The sequence below is a fragment of the Aythya ferina genome, assembly GCF_964211825.1.
Source record: "Aythya ferina genome assembly, chromosome: 11".
In the NCBI taxonomy this organism is placed as follows: Eukaryota; Metazoa; Chordata; class Aves; order Anseriformes; family Anatidae; genus Aythya; species Aythya ferina.
The window spans coordinates 11,938,750-11,956,805 of NC_140307.1; the positions used below are offsets into that span (position 1 = coordinate 11,938,750).

General features: G+C 49.8%; 1 long non-coding RNA gene across 1 annotated transcript in view; it reads left to right on the forward strand.

Moving 5' to 3' along the window:
- Positions 1–18,056, forward strand: part of LOC311442849 — a 98,081-nt gene that overhangs the window by 73,637 nt on the left and 6,388 nt on the right. Inside the window, exons 9-13 of the long non-coding RNA XR_014696905.1 lie at positions 5,325–5,609; positions 5,692–5,785; positions 14,217–14,358; positions 15,004–15,126; positions 15,809–15,877. This is a non-coding gene — a long non-coding RNA (uncharacterized lncRNA). The remainder of the gene's footprint in view (positions 1–5,324; positions 5,610–5,691; positions 5,786–14,216; positions 14,359–15,003; positions 15,127–15,808; positions 15,878–18,056) is intronic.

The window sequence follows — 18,056 nt, forward strand, 5'->3', positions numbered from 1 at the left end:
GACATCTCAAAGTCTCAGAACTGCTCAGAGTGCCCCAGCCAAATATCCCCAGGCTGGTACAGCAGAGCACAAAGGAAATCATTGATATTCAGAACTCGATCTTTAGCTACACAGGACCTGAGAGCACAGGCACGTTTGTACCTCTGGGGAGAGGTGCGAGGAAGTGGGGCAGCCTTTGACATGGTAACAGGAGCTCTCACTTGCAGAGCTAGAGGCAGAATAGTTGTCATTAAAAGAAGGTGATGTGGCCTTCGTGGAGACATGTGAGCTGCTCTGGTTCGCAGACCCTTGGGTCTTGAGCCCTGAGCCAGTGGGGCTGGCTTGGCACGAGGCACTCTGAAGGAAGGCTGCGGCTGGGGAGCTCTGGCACTGCCACTGGGAGAAGGTCGTGCAAAATGAATGAAAGGTCCTCCCTTTGACAGGAATCAAGGAATACTTCTGACTGTACACCAGTACCATCCAGCTGCTTGATTTACAACCGATTGCTCGTGGCGTGCAGGCAGGAGAAATTGAGAAGGGAAAGCTCCCTCTGCATTCAGCTCAGTGCAACCTGGGAAAGCTTTGTGCAGCCTACCCCCCACCTCTGTCTGCTTTTCATTATTATTTTTTATAGCCAGAAATAAGAACTTTATTGACTTTATTCATCTCCTGTCAGATGCCCAATCAACATCTGGCAACACAGCAATTCCCAGAAAGTGCTGACCTAGTGGAGCAGGACCTCAGGGAAGGTCCTTAATCCCCCCTCCCATCCCTGACTGCCCTTTTAATTCTCTTCCCAAGCCAAGGTAGGACGCGTACCTCCACCTCACTCCTGCTGCCTGCTTGTGTTTCAGAGCACCAGGGTCATGGGAGCTCTGGATGTGATGCTCTCGTTGGGCTTGGGGTCCCTGGCAGGCTTACGGGAGGTACCAGCACCGGGGGAAATCTGCCTTCCTCTGGTGGTCCTTAGAACAGACTTCTTGTGGGTTTGTTTCTTCCTTGAAAAACAAACAAACAAACAAACAAACAAAAGGAAAAAGAATCTCAGTGCTGATTTCTAGCCAGGTGTTCCTAGGTGTGCTGGCTGCCTTGTCCAGGGAACATTTAAGCTTTTGTGTTCTAACAGCCCACAGGCAGCCTACTGTGAGTGTCCCTGGAGAGCTGTAGCATACCTCTCCCAGTTTATATCCATCCCTGAGCTTCCGCCAGCTTGCTTTCCGTGCAGGTTAGCTGTCAGACCTGTAGAAGCACTAAGGAATGGGGAACAAAAGAGATCAGAGGCCACGCAGGCAGCCAAAACTGTAGGAAAGGAGGGTGACTGGGGAAGCAGCCTTGGGCACCCCCTCGAAGAGGTGCTGCGAATCTCAGCAGTGTGATCTGATCGTGGCCGTGGTTGCAAGGCTCCTGAGAAAACATCTAGGGCATGGAGGACAGGGACAGGAGGAGCTGTGTGGGAGCTGGGCTGTCCTGAAAACGCTGCTGGGTCCTGGAGAGCTGACAGGGAGGGACTGCACCCCTGTCAGGGAGGAGAGGAGACAAAGGGAGCAGAAAGTTGCAGTTGGCCACGAGCAGTGCCTGGGTAGCATAACAGGGGTGCATGGGGCAGGGCAGAGAGGAGCTCAGCTCTCTCTCCTCCCGTGTGCTTTTGTTTGGCTTTGCAGAGGACCCAGAACCTCTGCGTAAAAATGCAGCGATCCCTCCTGAAGGGTTTCTGATAGAAATTCCTGCAGGTTAGAGGATTTCAAGATCTAGCAGCAGATTGACTAGAGAGGAACACATTTTTATTTACTGCAGCGTGTTGGGCTCACAATCAAATCCAGGTGTAAGAAGCCAGAGGCAAGTTGTGTTCTATGTGCGCAGCTGCTCCAGCAGGTCCAGCAGGTTCCCTGCCCGATCCCTGGGCTCCCACAGCAGATCTCTTGAGCCCCCTTTTCCCACACGGTCCCGCCCTGATTTCTCCCTCAGGTGTGGGTGGCTTGCTTTGCTTTGCTGCTCTGTGGTACCGGCCTTTCCACATCTTGGCTTTTCTTCGCTCCCTATCTCCTAGATTCCAGCTCCATGCAGTCGCTCAGGACAGTTCCTCCCTTGTCTCTGCTTGGGTTTTCTCCCCACGTCTTGGTCTTTTTCCTTCTTCCACCTCCATGGGAAGTTCCCTCCCGTTACTCTGGGTTCCCAATTTCTCCTAAGCAGCCAGGACAGACAGGGGAATAGTTTTTCCTTCCTAATGCCAGAGCCTGGCTCAGCCAGCTCCTGGGCTGCTCTCCTTGCAGTCAAAAACCTTGCTGAGAACCCAGGACACCAACCCCTGCGGCCTTCATCCACGTCGAGTGCCTGCAGCCTGCTCCCTTCCTGGCCAGTTTTGGAGCATGCCGTCCCATCAAGCCCCCTGTCAGGTCGCTGCAGCTGAGTAGCTTTGCTTGTCCTCGGCTCCAAGAGACACGGATCCTTTAGAGAAGGGGTCCCGGCCGTGCTGCGTGATCAGGTGCCCACTCATGTGAGCAAATGCCACCAGTGGGAGCCGAGGCATTGCAATCCAGCCCACAATGCTCCTTTAAAGACATTTCAGCAGCTCAATTAACTTTCCACTTGGGTGTTTTCTTTTTCCCCCCTTTGCTTTCATGGTCATTTAAAACAAATAAAGTGAGCAGAACATGGCAGCGTGATAACCACCATTTAATTCCCTTCCCACGGGTCTCCAGATTATTTGGTGATTCAGCGGCAGCAGGGGGAACATTTACGGAAAGGGAGGAGGGAGCTTCCCACAGGGACAACAGCTCACAAAACAGGGCCCCTGAGCATCTCGGAGGAAAAACGTGCCTCTGGTTTCCTTTGAAATGCCATGGATATGGTGAATGCAGCGCGAGAGCCCGGGCCTTGGAACAGAAGCAGCCACCCGCTCCCCCACTTTTGTGGCGTTCCCGTTCTCATTCCATGTCTCACTGCCCTCGTTGTTCTCACATTGTGAAGTGTGGGTGACGACCAATGTTCAGGATACATTTCACGCTTCTGTGCAAACACAATATGAGATGAAGAATTCATACCCTTAGACAAGGAGACGAGAGTGTATTTTCTCATAATAAGGAAAAGCAGCCAGATTGGAGCCTGCCAATTTCTCTTCAGTGCTCCCGACTTCCCTAGGAAGTTCAAACAAGCCTATGCTTTTAAGCTGGCAGAGGGAAGTAAATTATATTTAAAAAAAAAAAAAAAGAGAGACCAACAAAAACAAGCAACACAAATCCTTTTGGATCTTTTTTACATTATTCTCCAAGCCTCTGCCTTGGTAGGTGACTTTTCCAGCTCCCCCATTTGATCTGCTGGGACCGCAGCGGTGGGGAGGGAGGATGCCGGGTGCTTTCTGTGCGTGCGAGCAATTAATAGTGGTGCGGCGTTTCACTGGAGCAGCATGTAAAGCGCACCCCAGGAGGGGAAAAAATAACAACTAACCAGACTCTTAAGCAGGCCAGAGCATTTGCTGTCCTGTAGGAAAACACAGTGTGGGGGTTTGCTTATTCATCAGCAGCTGTAAATAACGGGTGCTCACCTTGAGTTCTCCTTCAGCTATTTCTTTATCTCCCCAGCCTCTGTGCTAGCAAAGAAAGGAAATATTTACTGTAGTTTGGTTGACAAACTGTGTTTTTATAGCTGTTCAAATTTTAGCTTGTGTTTTCTCCCTAAAAAGCAGTGTTTTCGCAGCTTTGGCTTCATCTCCCCCAGCCTCAAGAGCCTCTGTCTGGAGCGCCTTCTGCCAGTCTGACACTGAAAATTAGTCCTGAACCATTTGCCTGAACCTGTCAACCCCACATCATAGCCACACATTGTGTATGCAGGTGGTTTGGCCTGGGAAGGACGCATAATGCACGTTAGTCATTTAATACATTTAAAATCTAATCTCTCAGCGCAGCACAGTCAGCAGCTTTTCTGCTTTTTACCCCTTGTGCACTACGCTGAGACGCGTTTCCATCCCTGTGCTGTCCTGTGCCCATGCCAGGGAAGACATCAGCTCACCCAGCACCGGGCTGGAAGGCTCCAAATTCCCTGCAGCAAAGGCCACAGGGGCCTCAGCTCCCCCGTGCTCCCCTCTGCCTACCCTGTGCCTGTCCTGGGAGCCCTTGGAGCCCCCAGTTTCTTTGTGGGCACAAGGAGGTCAGGCACCAGAGTGTCTGCTGACAGCTCCAGCAGTATCGGGAGTCTCCGGGCACGTGCCTGGCTTCGAAGGTTCACAACATCCCTTCCTTTCATCCGCATGTCAGGGCTTTGGATCGATCTCGCTCAAGCTGAATCCGAGCCTGGAGACCCCGAGGTTACCGAGCATTTTCCCCCAGCCATCTGCACTCGAGAGCCCTCCTGTCTTCTGTGATTTCCCAGGGAGGTCAAGGCAGGCTGGGCAGCAGGATTTGGAGACCGCCGTGCGCCTTGGCAGTCCCAACAGGCCATGAGCAGCCAATACCTGCAGCAGCGTGTTGGCCAGCAGAGCTGCAGCTGCTGGATTCCCCAAACCTGTGCTTTACCTAACGTCCTCAGACCATTCCTGAATTAAAATGATCCAGGAAATGCATTTTCAGACTGTCAGTGAAATGCATTCATCACCCCCCTGAATATGCACCAGATTGTTAATGCTTGAGGCCAAATACCATGTCTTTTTTAATGCCTACAAATGTAGTGCATGTTGCTGCCTCTATATTTATAATAATTATAAAGGTAACGGGAGTAGCAGCATTCCTATAGGCTAGACACGGCCAGGCACAGACAAAAAAAAAAAAAAAAAAAAGAGTGATTCATTGTTGCAATTAATGCTTATGCTTGCACCTGTGATTAATTAGCCTGGCGATAGTGCTATGCAAAAGATCAGGGTGAGAATTAATAAGGAGACAAGTGCCGACTGTTAAGATGGTGAGACTACTGCTTAGTGCTCCGTCCCTGGGCTGCCCGCTCCTGTTTAGTTACAGGCACTGGCACGGCCTTGCTGTGCACCACTAGACCCTCCGGCGGGGTGTGCAGAATATTTATATATCAGTGTTCTGTAGCAAACTTCAAAATTAAATTCACATGCAGGTCTCTAAATATAATTCCGAAATGTCAGAGATGCTCAGAAGAATGCTGGCACTGACGAGGTTGCTGTCAGGAGCAGGCAGCAGCGTGCCAGATTTATACTGGTCTCGATATGCAGGTGACTTCTCAGCTTTTGTGTCTGGTGGAGCCTACAATGCTCCGATGGACATACTTCAGCTGGCAGAAGGCAGAGAGACAAAGAGGAACGTGTGCTGGACATCCCTATTCCTACAGGTTCCTGTTGCTCACCTCCACATCCAGCGGATGTGCTTTGATTAATGCAGTTTTAATTGCAGGGCTCGCTGGTGCTGCACAGGGATCGGGAGGGTAACGCTGCAAAGCTGGCCCAAAGTGTGCACCCTGTTAGCACAACACCATGCCCAGGGTGGGTAAGGAGAGAAGCGTTGACAACTGGAGCCCGATCAGATGCCAGCAGGGAACAGAAGGGCAGCAGAAGGGGTTCTCGAGATCTGCCCAGGGAAAAGATCTTCTCTGCAGAAGGGGCTGTAGCACCTTGCCTGGAGCATGAAGTCAGCTGCAGTTTATCTTCAATGACCTTTTGCTGACTTCCATCTTGCAAGGTATTTCTCCCTTTTCCTCTCATCCTCCCTTCCCTTCCTGTGTAGCCCTCTGAGAGAAAACAGCTTTTCTCCTTTTTAATAGGTGGCTTTGACGGGCGAGATGGAGCAGGGGCAAATCCCGTGAGCCTGCGAGTTCCCATGAAGCACAAGCTACTCCGAAGAACCCGCTCTTTAAGGTGAGCTACGCTGGCAAAGTTTCTTCTGCAGGTTTTATCCATCACTCCTACTGGCTCATTATCTTTCCCGTCGGCGTATTTGCGCCTCCCACCCCCCCAATTCATTTTTCCCAGTTGCAGCAGCTATTGACTGGTTTATATAGATGGGGTTTAACCAGTCCTCCCTCCGGCTGCTCCTGAATCGCTGACGAGGCCGCTTTTGTCTGTTCACACATCAATCTGAAAGCACATGCAAAGTTATATCTTGGCTGACTTAATTGTTAGGAGCTGCAACCCCAATGTCTTTGTAAATAAAATGGTTTAATCTCATGGGGCATGCCTGGTGGAGAGAGCCGAATAAATACATCAATATGTAAATAGATCCACAAGAGGAGGATGAACTGGGACTTTGCAAAACTGATAAAGCATCTTAGGAGACGCGTTGTCACTGCACTTCTTGCATATTCTGATTAAGCAGACAGGAATGCTGGATCTCAGCCCTGGGTTGCGGGAGAGGAAGGGAGGGAGGGAGGGAGGAAGTGTGGGCACGAGCACACCGTGACTGAAATTCTTGTATGGATTGATTTGACTTGAATATATTCCGGGGCTGGTCTAATTGCTAGTTTAGTCTCAGGCTTTGATTTTCCTGTTCCTTTCACGTCGCTGCTGCCGAGTCTTCCCTGCATCTCAAACAGCCGTGTTGGGGGCAGCATCCAGACCAAACCCAACCTCTGTCAGAGCAGAACAGCAAACACCTGTCCTTTCCCAGTCCTTCCTCAAAACGTTTGCAGCAAAGTGTGGCACGAAGGTCGGATTTGTGCTGCGTGGGCGTGTGCCTGTGTAACGGCAGTCGGGGCTTATTCCGAAAAACAAAACCTGAAGCTTTTGGGACACACTGTTCATGATGGGCCCCGCTGCCCTGTCCCTCAGCAGGGATCTTCTTAGTGAGAATTCAGCGAAACACGAAGGGGAGAAGGTGCCGTGGCCAACTTGTTGACGCTGACACAGGGCCTGTAGGATCCTGCCTGCTGCAGGACTCTCAGTGAGGCCAGCCCGACGTTTCTGCTGCTTTGCATCATCCTTGTGCTCCCACCGCACGGGTGGGAATAGAGGCACGAGGCAGGGAACCCCACCGGGTGCTCGGTTCACGAGCAGCAGCCGTGGGGCAGGCAGAAACGTGTCGCACACCTCGGGCACCCGGGCGCTTTTGGACCGATTTCCAGGGAGAGGAGAGGAGGAGAAACTCCCGCCGCATTGTCTGGGGCTGCCTCCCCTTCTGCGGGCTGAGCTCCAGCCCTTGTTTTGCAGCGCGCCACGTGGAATTTTATCACCTTCAACAATGAAATCTGTCACCTTCAAGCTGCTTTATTGTAATCTGGGGACTCGCGCCCTGCCCGCTGGAAGCCCGCGCTGGGCTCCCACGGCAGCGCGCCGCGGCGCTCCCCACGCCATCGCCAACATCGATCGATCGGCTCCTTGCTGCAACCAACGGCGTTAACTTTAGGGACCACATTTGTACTTGTTTTCTCACCGGGATCGGATCGTTAATTGATCTTCCTCTTTCCCTTTGCCTCCCTTCTCTCTTGTGTGCATCTCAATCCTCTTCTTCTGGCGGCTGCTTCACCCCCCTCCCTGCCCCCTTCCCATTTGGAGAACAGAAGCCAATCAGACGTGTGGTGTAGGCAGCATTCAGGAGCTTTCCTGATCTGATATTTTAAAGAATGTGATGTACAAATGCATCCCTTAAATGATGATACCTCCATGTTGCATCAGTTATAAAAATACACACGTTGGAGTCAGATTAACCAGCATATTCTATCTTTCAGAAAGCAATTTAACAATGATCTCGGGGCATGGTACTTTAGCAGCAGATATGGCTTGTGGATCACAGCTCCTGAACTGTGTTGTGGGTGGCTTTTTTCTGGACAGTTTGGGAGTCCTGCTCAGGCAGGGGGAGATAAATTGACCCTATTCGTCTGCTTACCAGACATATTAACATCTATGTTAGGATCAGAATATTTCTGTTTGCTGGTTTTCTGTAGCTTTTATTGTAGAAGCATTTTTGTTTTAGGGAGTGAGTCGTTTTCCTTTGAAATGCAGTTATGTACATTTGCATGCACATTTATATGGGCTAATTAAAAACTTACCGTCAGAGTTGCTTTTCTGCTAACGATCACTGTACAGCAAAATGGTTGTTGCTTTTCGGAAATGTCTGCTTTGATGCAGAAATCTGAACATTTAAAGAAATCACTCGGTCAAATCTTTGGGATTTATGTTTTCAATGAATAATCAATTTTGCAACAAAAGATTTAAACAAAAAAGGGTGTTCATTGAAGTTTTTCTGCAGGAAGAAATCGATAGCATGTATTACTAAATCTAAAGAGGCTCATGTCCTGAGTTTTATCATGCCACATCTTATAATAGCCCTTCAGAAGCTTGAAATGGGATTTTTTTTTTTTTTTTCACTGAACAAAACGTTGCATTCCCCCTGCCACATTTATTGCAGGCAGCATATTGAAAGGTGCCTGCACCCAGCAGTTCGGGCCTGGAGGGCTGCTCTCATCAGTCTCCGTCAGTGACATGAGTTATTTCATAAGCCGTGGAAGTAATTATTTCAAAAGTGGATGTGCTGGGGATGACAGCAACAGCAGAGGTGTGAGCACCAGCCAAGGGGGCAGCGTGCTTTCTCGGTGGCCTCCAAGGACTTCCAGTGCCACCAGTGAGGAGCCAAGGAAAAAAATCCCATTGCTCTGCTTCCTTTGAATTGCTGGATTTGCCAGAAGTGGGACTCACAGGCCAGTGCCCCAGAGCATCGCTTTGGCCGCCAGGCAGGGTGAGGATAAAGCAGTCGTGCTTCAGTTGTGTTTTCGTGCCCCATGGCCAAGTTCCAGTATGTAAAATTTCAGAACCGAAATGCAGTTGGGTCTTGCCTCTGCTGACCTTCAGCAGCTGCTGAGCTGTTGAGCTCTGGGGTACCAAAGTGTCGGTCTGCTTCTCCTGTCCTCAGCCCATCCGAAGCAGAGACTGACGTACCCAGACATGGAGATGTGACAAGCCGAAGGGAACCTTTCCCTCAGCACATACAAATAAGTTTTGCAACACAAAAATAAGCAGCGATGCAGACGATGTACTCTTTTTTTTCCTCTTTGCTTTAGGAGAAATGGAAGAGGCAAGGAAGGAATGGCTCTTTGTCCCACCGAGGGCGTTTTCCATGATTCCTGCTGGGACCACTCGCTGGATGTTCTTTAGGTAGCAGCTCTTTTGATTTTCTGTCTGCCTCGCAAGTCACACTGAGGTGCCTGGAGAAGAATTTGGTGATTGCTTATGAAATCCATTCTCCCTTGAGGATCTGCTCTTTCCACTTTGATAAACTTTTAATTCTTGCTTTCTAATAACACTGAGGGACTGTTCTGGGGGCCTGCCTTTATGAAGGACTTGTGATTGATGTTCATCTGTGCTTGCAGGAGACCAGTAACCTCACTTTATTTTTGACAGAACATCAGGACAAGCACTCTGTATCCTTCTCCCTTCTTGGTTACTTCTAAATGAAAGAGAAAGTAGAGCAGCTATCATCTGTCCAGGTCTGTCAGTTTGGCTCACTTGTACCCTCTCACCATATCACTAAACTTCTGACGCTCTTTCTGTCCAGCATGGCACACAGGCACGTGTTTAAAGGACACGGTCAGCTTATTTTTAATACTGCTCTGTTATCTTGTTTTTATTCTCGGTTCTGTACACTCGTGCCTGGGATGTTTGGAAGTAACTGCTGTAACTTCGTGTGGGAGTAGGTTGCTTAGCTGTTACCTCACAGACAATGTCAATTTAGAGCAGATAAGGCTTGGACCCCAAACGCCTTTTTTAACCCATTGCTGTCTTTTTCCAATTCCATTCCCTCTGCCCTCTCTGATCTATTTCTAGCAGTTTTGAGATAAACATGGCTCCTGTTTTATGCTTAAACTGACCTCTCCTGTAACACCACAGCAGTTTGTAGGTGGCCAACAGAGAGATCTTGCACTTATACAGATGCATATATGCCCCCCCAACATGTATCCACCACTGGTGAGGGATTTGTTGGTATAAGAAATCCTGGAGGAAAATGCCCACAGTGATGAATTCACAGAAAATACAGAAAGTGCTATACCCAGATAGCCAGGTGATACCATTCACCAAACTGTGACACTGTTCTCAGAGAGCAAATGTAATTTCCCTTAAAAAATCCATTTTCTTTCCTTAGGAAAAAGGACATTCAGAGCACCTTTAGTGAAGGAGAGAAAGTAGAAGAGCCTTTGTGCATGCCTTTCTTCTTGTACTCTTAAGCTGATTCTAAACACAGGTTTGATTATTTCTTATATCTATATCTATATTTTCTCTCTGCTTTCTTGCTTTGAAATGTCTGTTTGAGTTCTCAGTGAAGAACAGCTGAGAGATCAGGAAAATGGCTTAAGAATTCAGCAGGCTGTAAGCTATTTGGATTTAAAACAATGCCTGGGAGAGAGCTTTTTACACTGCCTTGCTAAACAATCCTCCTTCTGTCACCGACTGAGGTTGCCGTCCTTTGTTCGTCATGTCGCCTTCCCTCTAACTCTCCAGTGAGCTGTGGAGCCTTCAAGGGAAGGAAAAGAAGGATGAGTGAGGCTTCTTTCTTGTTTCTTTTTCAAACCCCCCAAGGTCCTTCTTAAAAAAAGAAACAGAACAACACAAACCTCGTGGGCCATATGCCGTTGTTTTAGTTGTGCTCTTGCCTTTGTTTCTTCATCATTTCCTCCTCCTCTCCCCTTCACGGGGCACTCTTAGGCACTCAGGGAGAGCTGTGCCAAGGCAGATGAGCGTCCCCGGTCTCGGCCACAACACTTGTAGCATCAGAGCCTGCTCACTTGACTACATCCAGAGTCATCTCCAGCACATGCAGAGGCTTCTTCCTTCCCCCTCCCAGGCTCTTCAAAGGCAAAGCAGTTGCTGGCATGCCGGGCCGTGACACAGCAAGGTGGGTGCCCTCGCGGCACGGGCGGGCAGGCGGTGGCAGGAGGGCCCCATCACGCTCGGGTTCCTGCTTGTTCCCCCTGCAGATGCAGAGGCAGGCGAGAGGGAGCGCGGGGTGCCCCACGGCGCAGGCAGTGGCTCATCTTTTTGCCTTTGGTTTGCAGCAAAGCGAGAAGGGAGCTTTGTCAAACACACAGCTCTCCCGGACAGCTCAGCACCATGCACGTTGGGAGCAGGTGAGGCAGCCAAGGGGCTTGGACACCTTTTTGTCACGAAGCCCTGATCCAGGGGCTTTGGGAGCAGGCCTCTGGTGCCACCCTTAGCTGCAGCTCACCCTTTGCCTCCTGCTCCTGTGTGGCTTTGCCTGCGAGGAGTGTGCCCACAGGACATGCAGGCACCACTTCGGGAGTGTTTCTAAAGCCGTTTTTGTTCAGAAATGCCTGTTGTTGTTGTTTTTGCTGACCTAAGCGGGCTGTATCTTTTCCAAACATTTCTGACGTTTCTCACAGAGTAATCTATTAATGTCGCAGACAAGGATTCTGCTGACTTCAGTTTGGCTTCTGTTTCCCATTGGGCAGGCTCTTCTCTTTATGGGGGAATGCCTCAAGCCAAAAAGAGAGGAAAAAAAAACAGCCCCTGAGCTAACTGAAAACAGGCCCAAAGGGAAGCGCTTTCCAGCCGCATTGCCTCTCGCTGGCTGGCTTCTGTTCTGTGCTTGGGGACGTGCCAGACTTCAGTGCCTCCGTGCTTTTGATTCCTGTTTATCCCCAGCAACATGATTGTCTATAATTATATATAATCTCTCCCTTGTTTACTCTTCTTCCTCCAGGTCTGAACACAGCTCGATGGCAGTTCTCTGCTCGGCCTGCCAAGGCTCCGGCTCCAAACTGCTTCTCGGCATCCTCCACCTTCTTTTTGAAAAGTAACAAAGACATCTGATTTCCTCCCACCCCTTCTCCGCGCGCCCCTCTGCTCCCTCCCTCCCCCTCCCTGGCACTGGGGTTATTTATACAGAATGTGGAAACAATTTGCAGGAAAGCGAACAATGTAACCCGGAGTGAGGGAAGGGAGACAAGTTTATTGTGCACACTGAGGGGCCTAGAAGCGAGGCGCTGCGCTTTTGGGGTGAGAGGGAGCGGGCTGCTCTCCTTTCTTTCTGCTCCCCTCTTTCAGCATCTCACTGCGTCACTTTGTCTTGCCAGAGCCAGGTCCAAACCAGAGCAACCAGATCTGACTGCGTGATTTGGAAGAAGCTCAGGTTGGATCCCCTCCCTGCACCAGAGCTTTTGCTTAATCCTCTCAGAGGTTTTGCTCTCGGATCATTTCTGCTCCCGGGCTAGCATTAATGAAGAGCATGTGTGCCGAGAGGTCCTGATCCAGGCCCTGAGAGCTACAGCACTGCTGCAGGCACTGTTTTATGCCGGGGTGTTGCACCTAGCTGGTCAGAGGAATGGTTAGGCTGAACGAGAAGATTCCCCCAGAGTGAACAAGGCAGAAGCTTTGTGCAAAGTGTGATTTCGCTCCTCCTCCCCTTGCCCACTAAGGGTGAAGTTTTCAGAGCAGCCCAGCAGCTTGTTAGCACAGATGTGAAAGCATCTTTGTAAATCTAGCAGTTTGCTTTGGTGCCCACCACAGAGCTGAGCTCTGCTGGAATTTGGGACCAAAGCACGTGCACTTCTCAGAGGTGAGGGTGCCCTTTGTCTGTGGGTGTAAGCTGAGCCAGCATTTCAGCCAGTAGCTGTGAGCAGCTCAGAGGTCTTCAGATCTCCCTCTGCACGGGGCCCAGTTACCATAAAGTGCTTAAAAAGAGGTAATCCCAGCCCACTCATCTGTTGAAAAGGGCACGTTAGTGTTGCAGAGGGAAGGAGATGTTCTTCACAGGTTGCATATCTGAGCAGAGCAGCTGCCTTGGCAAGCTCCTCCCTTCCCGGGAGCTCGCAGCTTCTTTACTCAATAGCCTCAAGACTTGGGACGTGATCTGTGCAAGTCGTGCTGAGCTGAGCTGATGGGGCAGAGTCAGGAAGCTGCCAACTGGGGCATCGTGTTCCTCCCTAAATAAGGCAAATTTCTGACCCTGAGCTGGTGGAGTTTGGTGACCAGCACAGGAGGGAGCCATGCGCAGAGGGACGATTAGAAGGAACCTGCAGTGGGTTCTTCCTCCCTGAGATCTCACCCTCTCCACCTCCAGTATTTCTTTCTTCTTCTCAGTCTTTGTCCAGACACAGAGTGTGAGCTTTCAGTGTGTGTGTGTCCTGTAAAATTTGCATCTGCTCTGCCACACAGAGTGGCAAATGTCTCTGTGGGCAAGCTGACCTTACAAAACTAGGGACACAGCATGGACACCATCCCAAATGCTTTCGCTGATCCCTTCCTTTAGCCTGTTCTTGGCCTAAATTAGCAAATTTTGGTGAAAAACACAGCACAAGGCAGGAGTGAGGTTATTCTGGTCACCTTTGTTTTCTGATCTGATCTCATCAGGGGTAGTTGAGCTCCTCTCTTCGGGGTCTGCTAGTTTTCCTTAACTCTCAGAAGGGCCAGAAGCAGCAACGGTTTCTGTTTTCTCTTCCAAGCCAGGCACCAACATGGTGAAGCCCACAACTGGGAGCAAAGAGTGACTGCCACCTTCTGCTGCTCCCCAACGGCTGAGGCAGTGCCCAGCCATCACAGCGCAGCCCCTCTCCACCATGAGAACCAGGTGCAGAGGCTGTGGCACAAAGAAACACAGGGTTTGGAGGCATTCACTCTATCTGCACCCGCCTCTGTTAGCACAGCATGCTTCCCAAGCCGTCTGCCTCCCATCCATGCAGCTGCCTCTCACAGAGCCTGTGGATGTCTGCAGCAGCCTGCCCAGGCTTGTCGCATGGGGTGCTTGGCTGCCTAGCAGCGTGCTGGGCTACGGAGAGTGTTTCAGTGCCTTAAGACTCTGGAGAGCCCCCTCTGGTCCCTCCTGCAGCTGTGCTTAGCTCAGGTTCTCAGGAAAGCAGCTCTGGTTTTGAGGGTTGTCTCTGGGCGCTCCACTGAAGGCGATATGGGCAGACAGGTTTCCAGTCTCTTTCTGACTCCCAAGGCCCCCCTTTTATCCCTGGAGATGTGGCCTTGAGTTAAACTGCATGGAGAACTCTTGAGCTAAGCAGCTCACAGCAGCTGTGCAGGTTTGGGCAAAGTAGAGTCTTGTACCTCTACCTCGAGAGTCTTGAAAATGCAGAGAGCAGCAGTGTAATTTCAGGAAAACAGCCACTGGAGCACATGTGTTTTTCCCTTTCTGGTTTGATTCTAAATGTTTAAATTCTCATAATTTGGGTCTCTCGTTGGAGTGATTGTAGTGCCGAAGCCATCCTTAGCTTTTTGGAATTTCCTTTGTCATCTTGTTCTTGTTTAGATTATTTTTAGGACTATTTAGAGGAAAACATATTTGTATTCTTCATTTCATGCTGCTTGCTTACCACCTGAAATCCTCATCTGCTCTTTGCAGTTCCCAGCACAACTGTGAGCAATATCCCGAGCAGAGCATTCCAACTTCAGGTGGAGAAAAGCAACAGAAGCAGATGGGCTTGTAAACAGCAGAGAGCCCGCTGTCCCGCGGAGGTCCTTGCAGAACAGAGAGGAGCAGAAGGGTTAGTAAACACTGAGCAACGTTCATTTTCTGGGCAATGTCAATAGCTGAAATGTGATGATCTGGGGAGGGGAGGGCAGCGTAGGAACAGCAACTATCATATTTTGGCACAGTCAGCTATTCCCAGCAGAAGCTGTTCATGTCAGAACTTGTAGCAAACTGGAGAATATGGGAAAGGGAGGGGGGTTATGTTTTCCAGCATCAAAGAATTTGTGGGTGAAGGAAACAAGATTTCTACCAGCCCTTTTACACCAGCATTTTTATCTTGGTTTCTAAAGAAATATCCTACTGTTACGCTGTCATTCTTCCCTTCCCTCGAATTACTTTTGAAAGTGTCAGTCAATCAGAGGGATATGAAATTCCCACGAGTTACCTGAAGGTTTGCAGCTGAGTGGAGGATAAAAAAGCAACAAATTGCCATCCCCACTAGTGGAAGAAGCCCCACATCCGCTGGGAGAAGCAGCAGCAGCCAGCTGGCCAGGCAGCACACGTGTTGCTCCGACCTAGCACGTGCTGCCAGTTGTCCAGCCAAGCACATGGAAGTGAGCTGGAAGCGAGCTGGAACGCTGAGGGGAAGGGCAGGGGGGAAGATGATCTGCGGGATCTGGTTCCCTAATAACCGGGCTGGGGTATTTCTGCTTCTCAGGGAGCCGCGTGTGGCTGCACATGTTCCATTAGCGGAGTGATGGTGAAGAGAAGCAGGGTGCATCAGCCCCGTATGGAGGTGTGGGGAGCAGCTCTGTCGGTTCTGCTGCCTCTGCTCTCGCAGGTGCGCCGCGGGGACGGTCGCAGGGGAGCTGGGAAGAAAAGCCCGGCGCTGACACAGCCTGTCAGGGCCTCCAGCCCAGGTGATGACAAACCTCCGAGTGCTTCTAGCTGCCCCTGAGAAGCAGCACATGAACTGTTTCCTGAAGGAATACAGATCCCTGGCTGCATAAAGGCTGCTTTTCCTTGTCCTTCGCTCACCCTGTGTGTAATAGAAGCTAGGAGTGATGCAGTCAGGCATACTTCCCTGTTAGAGGGCAGGGGACTCCTTCTGTCTTTACTTTACTTTCATGCTTGGGCAGGACCCTCTTTCCTGTCATTTCTGGCTGCTCTTTGCTTACTGATGAACCCTGGGGGGTTCGGTTGCTTAGTTTAGAGCCAGAAAATGAATGAAGAAGGGCAGGAGAAGAAAGAAAACAGAATAAGGAGGCTCACTTCCATAGTTTATTGGGCCCAGAGAGACTTCTATAAACCACATGGTTTCAGGTGTAAAAGAAATGAAAGATGATAACCAACGTGGAAGAATGGAGCAGCCCAAACCTCCCACAGCCCAGTGAGTCTCCAGAAATGTTGGCAAGGCTTAAACAGCAATTTACTGTAGCTGCAGGCAAAGAGCAGCCCCTCCACCTTGTTCATGTCAAGAAGAGGTCCTGATTCATGGGATCTGTTTTTATTTCCTCTGACAGGGAGACTACTGTGGATCCTGAGCAGTGTAGCAGTCACTGAGATAAGAGACCTGTGAAAGATGATTCCAGGTGAGGATTGTAGAGAGATTTGTGTTTGATTTAAGGTTGAAGAGTTGATATTTCTATTGTTGGTGGGGATTGGGAGGGGAGATTACCAAGTCCCCAAGTCGTAATGTAAAATGCTTAGAATCTGGAACAGATTGCCAAAAAGACACTTAGGGATGACTAAATGCACAAAGCAGCTTGAATACCCCTACCACCAGAGATCATCCAGTCCAGGATAAAACCTCCAAAATGGGCAGCACTTCTATGAAGTACATATGTCTGGGGATTCAAAATACAAGAAAACAGTACCTGAAGAGGAGAAGGAGGTAACACTTTCTTCTCTGTTTCCTAGAAAGGAAGGAGAAAATTTTTCTGACAATGGACAGGAGTGGACAGCTCAGGATTTTTTTTTTTTCTGAGCTGGACAAGAATCACTGCAGGTTAAGATGATCCCTGTAACCTGACACAGTGGGCTCACTTCATCCCGCCACAAGTGGTTCTGGCATTTCTAGCAAGATTTGCAATTCTAAGAAGTAACCTCAGAGGTTAATTGAAGTCTGAAAATAAGTTTATTTGGTAGATAGGCTAGAGGGGTTTAATTACATGTTTAGATCTGTGTTACTTTAACCATAAATTTTACCTGGGAAAGGAAACTGTGGTATTGGGAACAACAGCTTCGAGCAGTTTGGATTTGGAGACGGAAAATCGTGGGGACTGGCAGATGGAAATGAGCTCTGAATTAAAGGATTCTCTTTGTTTGTTTTGGGCCCAAAATAACTGGACTATGTGTAAGGCCTGCTTTTCTGAGGATGGGTACTGAGCAGTTTGGTGACAGACTGTCAGAAGGAAGCTATCTGAAATGCAGGCTATACACGTCTGGATTCTTTTTGCCTTCTTTTTTCTGCCTGGTATGTCATATTCTCCATGCAGTTTTCCAGATCAGAGTTACTCTTCCACTTGTTCCCCTTTGCCTCCTGCTGAGTCAATTCCTTTATTTTCTACCATTATTTGTACTGTAGTCACTCCCAGAATCTGGGCAATCTTCCTCAGAAGTCTCCTTGTCTCCCAAGCTCACCGCCAACTCTCCCACTAAAGCTTTTCTTTCTTTGTTCTGCAGAAGAAGAAAAGGCCAGGAAAGTGTGCTGTGACACCACCCATTCAGGTGCCATTGCCCTGTAATTCTTTACAAACTTGATACAAATGAACGTAGAGTCACTGAGAAGTGCTGCAGTGAGACGTGTAAAGGCTAAATTGGTTTTAGCACATGAAAGGGAAGCAAGTGCTGTGGCCTGGTATCAGGCACCGAGTTCTGGTTTTGGTTTGGACACTGACTCACTGCCTGAGCTTGGGGAAATCGCTTCCCTTCTCTGTGCACCTGTTTCCACTCCCCACCTCTAATTGTCTGTCTGGTTAGGCTGTGAGCTCTTCAGGACACAGCCCATCTCTTGCTACGTGCATGCACAACGCCTCGGCACAATGGAGCCTTGTCTTGGTTGGGGCCTTAGGTGTTAAAGTAATACAAACAAGAATAAAAGGTATGCCCAGACGGCACGGCAAGCTTCCCAGACATGCTGCCCTGCAAGCGTGTCTGAAACCCGATGTGCTGGGAGCCGTCTCTGTTCCCAGCCCTCAGCTTCTTTCAGCCGGCCAACAAGGCATTAACCAGTTCCAGTTACAATGGGGAGGTGAACTGGCACGGTCCCAGTTCCACTGGGAGCCAGAGTGAAATCACTAAGCCCATTTTACAAACTCAAGCAGCGTCCGATAGGAGCCCCCATCCCGTGCAGCCACGGACCTGCCTGGAGCTTCGCCACCTCCCTGCAGGTGAAAAGCTCTGCACGCCAGCCCCGAGCTCATCTCGGCTCCAGTTTGCCAGCGGAGAAGTGAGCGGGAACATTTTCTCCTTTCCTCCCTTGTCTGAGGAGCTGCGTGCGTGCCTCAGGCTTTTCTTCTTGCCTTCCTGCTTCTGCATAGCCCCTTCCTCCAGTGGCTTGTTCGTTCCCAGTGCTCCACCCCATCTTTTGCTTTCCTCCCTGGTTTGAGACAGCATCTCGCTGGTCCTGCCTCACACTCGGTGAAGGGGTATTAGATGGATTCCCCACAGAGTATAAATTGAATGGAGAGAAGTGGCTGGTTTCCCAGCAATAATTTATCTGATTAAAAAAATACTCCCCGAACTCCCCCCTCCTCTGCCGGCCCTGCA